The sequence below is a fragment of the Benincasa hispida genome, chromosome 12, assembly GCF_009727055.1.
Source record: "Benincasa hispida cultivar B227 chromosome 12, ASM972705v1, whole genome shotgun sequence".
In the NCBI taxonomy this organism is placed as follows: domain Eukaryota; kingdom Viridiplantae; phylum Streptophyta; class Magnoliopsida; order Cucurbitales; family Cucurbitaceae; genus Benincasa; species Benincasa hispida.
This window is the reverse complement of record NC_052360.1, coordinates 540330-545048: the sequence shown is the minus strand read 5'-3', so window position 1 is coordinate 545048 and position 4719 is coordinate 540330. Positions and strand designations below refer to the sequence as shown.

Sequence of the window (4719 nt, the reverse complement as noted above, 5' to 3'; positions counted from 1 at the left end):
TGATCTATGCACTATGTGAACGCGGGGGCATCCCTCTGAGGGATGATTATGAGGAGACTGATGGTCTGATGGACATCAAGTTAATCAGGCGTTTGCTTCATGGTTCGTCGCATCAGCCTGCCCTACCTCGCAAAGAAGTGGTAACGACACCTCGATCATCCAAATGCACCCCCTAAAGAAGACGCGTCTGGATTATTGAATACAACGATGAAGCTTCAGAGAATGAAGATTATGAAGCAGAGCTTGCACTTACGAATGAAGAAGCACGACCAAACCTAAACCTCACTCTTCAAAACTCACCAGTGGCCCCGTGAGAAGGGAGTCTTGATCCAACGCATCAAGAGCCTACTGATGTAGATCAAGACATCCCTTGTCCCCTTCCTTAGCCCTCACCAATTACAATTCCCACTTTTTTGCCTCCTCCAACCATTTTTGAACCAACTGGGTTAGGGGTCGAGTAACGCAGTAAATTTTGAAGATCCAGTTGAAAGAAGTGAAGAGCCAACACCACCTCAATGCAGCACTGACATTGAGAAGTTGAAAACTTTCATTAGTGATCAACTCAGACCATTGGTCGTGTCCATTGAAGGTCTTCAACAACAAAACAGGGTTCTAAGAGATTACTTAAGGCAGCAAACAAGAAGAATGCAAGACCAATTTTTTTATACAATGCAGTAAATTAATCAGGTCTTAGTCAGAATGTTTGCCCTGCCTCCATTACCTACTCATCTTAGAAACCCTTTACGCTTTATGGATGAAGATCCTACAGAAGAACGTAGGGATGATGCGCCAGCACAATAAAGTTTTGGGGTGTTGGTTATTTTGTATTTTGATTTATTTTATGATCTTTTGTATTTGTTTGCCTTGTTTGTTTATTTCATGTTATCCTATGAAAATAAATGAAAAATTTCTATCATTTTTTCCTTGCGTTTGACCTTAGCATACTTTTTTTTTGTTCTTTAGCCATTTTCTAGTCTTGTGCTTTGTCTTACCTCAATGATATCAGTAACATGAAATCTATAAATATAGAGTAGGCGTTAGGAAAATCAACAAAGCCTAAACTTCTCTAAAAAGACTACATGTTGTCTTTCTAACACATGTAAGCTCTAAATCAAAACTCCTTTTGGAACTCTCAAAGCCTTTTCAAAATTTTATTTCTTTCTTAGCAATGAGAATTTAGCTCATCTCCAAATTTGGGGATGAAGGAAATCCGAGTTAAGACGCATTAATTGAGTACATCAAAAAAGAAAGGGAACAAAATAGAAAAATATTAAACGCAACTTCTCTGTCATTACTCTAAAAGAAAAAAAACTTCAAAGTGGCATGAGCTAAAAAGTTGGAACAGGCACTTAGTCATAGTTGGATACTTGCATGACACCCGTGGGGGCAAGCCAAAACGAAGTTAAGTCTCCTAGACCAGTGCGTCCCATAAAACTCCTCTATCTAGTTTAAAGAAGTTGTATCATGAAACGCATAAATGTAGATATGAGTTTAGTTGTGAAGGGTTCTCACCCGTAGTTGGATGCACGCATGACACCCATGGGGGCAAGCCAAAATGAAAGTGGGATACCTAGAACAACACATGGGTAATTGAAAATTCATACTTTTTTCTTTTTATCCGGCATCTATTTTAAAAAGCATCTAACGTATTGTTGGTTTAGAAAAAATGGGAATGTTTTGAGAAACGAAAGGAGTTGTTGATGAAAGGCTTGTTGCACCCAAAACTAAACATTATTCCTTTTAGAAAAGTGTCAATTTGTGTTACATTTTCCAAACTCTTGTCTCAAGCTTATAATTGAATATGATGAGAGGCAAACTCTGCACACTAAAGACAAGGGAGATAACAAAGAATTATTTATGGAATGCTTGAGGACAAGCATTGTTCAAATTTGGGGGTGGTGATAACTTGTAGAAATACAAGTTATTGTGGCTCATAAGTTGGAACAATTAAGGTTTTTAATGATAAATTCTCCTCATTTTTAGACGAAACGTATGGAATTACTTAAACATTAGCAAACTCATGCAAAAGAATGTTTATTACTAAAATTCTGTGGCACTAACGCATTATATTGCAGGATTTCAACAAGAGGCTAACGCATGATTAAGAAAGTGTTACAGGCAAGTTCTAACGCATGGGCCATGCGTCGGAGGGATTCAACGCAAGGAAGATTCATTGATTTAGGCTGTTTATGTCAAATCACCACTTACAAGCATGGGCACCTGCAGCAAGCTGTGTCTGAAAAGCTTCTGAGTGTCAGGCAGCTGACCAGGGCATGGACTTTAATGCTGCTCATCACCAAGCTAGGGATGATCAACGCCTATAAATAGATGAAATCCCTCCAAAGTTCGAAGTTCAGAAAATTTCAAGTTCTCACTCTCAATATTAGCTTAGTCGTAGTTTTAGATATTTAGAGCTGTGCTGTGGTGCCAAGAAGAGCAGAAGGAAAGAGAACCACCATCATCGCCGATCAAGGAGCGGAGGAAGTTGAGCTTGAGAGATACACTTCGTCCAATTCTTATACAAGTGATTGTACACAACTAGAATTGAGCCAAAGAGATACAAGAGATTGTACTCTGCGGCTTGACTCAGTTCTTTTCATCTCATTTATCGCTTTCATTCTTTCATCCGATTAAGTATTGCTTTTGTAAAGACAATCTGCTTCTTTATAAATTCATGTATTTAATCTATCAAACTTTGCCATTGTTTATTTCTTGTTTATTTTAGATGCATCTATACTTCATGCAAAATTCCATCTCAAATGCTTAAGCCAACTTGATCAACTGGTAAAAGCATTTGTAGCTTAGACTATTCGAGAGAATAAATAAGCCAGCATCAAGTTAGAACGCATAATACATCTAGAGATAGACTTACAAGTGTTTTACTGCATCCTGTGTTTGACGCATGCATCCTAGAGATAGGTTTTGTATATTATTCGCATTGAGAAGTGTTGAATAAGAGTCTAATGCATAAACAAAGATAAGCAAGCCATTTCATTCACATCACATTCTAGTTCGTGTACATTCATCTTAGATCGACGCATGCCACTTGCATTAAAATCCATTTCCACACGACCCATCATTCTCTGCTCAACCCTTTTGTATCTTCTTGCACACACACAGAGCACCTTAGTGTAAATAACACATTTCTTCATACATTTAAGAAACCCCTACAACAGCTACAACGCAAGGTCTGCGTTAGCTTAATCTGAATTCCTGAGTTCGACCCTAGACTTACCAGGAACCTAAATTGGATTTATACTTGGGTATGATTTAGGAAAACTTGAACGTCAATAGAGGAGTGTCGTGCATTCTGTTGTACATCTCTAACGCATCAACACGTTACGAATACATAAACACATCAAAGCATCAACGCATCATTCATACTTGGAACTTATTTTTCCACATTATTTTATACAATACACTCCTAGCTCGAATCACGATAGCAACAAACAAGTTTTTGGCGCCGTTGCCGGGGATTCAGTATCAAAACTAACTAGAAATTTTGCTCGTATCTTTTGTAGAAACACTTCAGCGAAGGAGTATTACGAGCTAAGATGAAGCTTGTAAACGTTTATGAGCAGGGAGAGCATTCTTGAACTTGTATACGACCCTGAGATTGAAAGGACCTTCCGACGTAGAAATCGATCTAATCGTCGTCGTAGGTTGAGGCAACAACTTCTCAGACAATAAAATAGGCAACAAGAAATGGTGGACAACCATGCAAATCAGAACTTAGCTCAACAACTAACTCACACTGTGCAAAATCCGATCCTAATGGTGAACAGTAATACGTATCCCATGAGGGAGTATGTGTCTCCTATATTGTATGATTTCTCACCAGGAATCATATACCCTACGCCAGATGGGACAAGATTCGAAATGAAATCTATGATGCTTTAAATGCTACAAACTGCTGGACAATTTGGGGATGGTCGTGAAGAAGATCCTCACGCCCACATGAAACGTTTCCTGGAAACGTGTAACTCCTTTGCGATTCTTGGAATCACCCCAGAAGCAATCAGGCTATCTCTGTTCCTTATTCTTTGCGTGACGACGCAAAGCAATGGGTAAGCTCACTGGAGCCTGGTGAGATCACAACCTGGGAGAAGTTGGTGGAGAAATTCATGCAAAAATACTTCCCACCTACCACCAACGCAAGGAGGCGTCGAGAGATCATGAACTTTGAGCAAGAAGAACCTGAAACCTTAAGTGCCGCATGGGAGTGTTTTAAGGGGTTGGACTAAAATTGCCCGAACCATGGATTACCACTAACCATCCAGATAGAGACTTTTTATGGTAGATTGAACAGAGCATCACAGATGGCAGCCGACGCAGCTGCAGCTGGTGGAATTATGGATAAATCTTACACTGAAGCTAAGAAGATATTAGACTGCATTGCTAAGCACAACATGGAATGGGTGGACGATACGTATGAAGCAAGAACTGACAGGAAGAGGAGATCTCAGAATGTTAATTCTATCGATTCCAACGCAATAGCCACACTTTTTGCATAAGTGGCTACTATGACCAACCTTTTGCAGAACATGTCAGTAGGGAATGCATCAACTTAGCGAAAGGTAAATCAGGTAGACACATTCGTGCAGCCCATGGTTAGCTGTGTGGGCTGTGGAGATCCCCATTTCTACGCTGATTGCCCACAAAATCCTCAATTAGTATGCTTCATTAAAAACAACCTAATTTCAAATACATATAATCCCG

General features: G+C 39.4%; 1 non-coding gene across 1 annotated transcript; it reads right to left on the bottom strand.

Moving 5' to 3' along the window:
* Positions 1–4160: 4160 nt before the first annotated feature.
* On the bottom strand, positions 4161–4264 carry LOC120068634. Its single transcript, XR_005479271.1, has one exon. It is a non-coding gene; the product is annotated as a small nucleolar RNA R71 (small nucleolar RNA).
* Between the last annotated feature and the right edge of the window lie 455 nt (positions 4265–4719).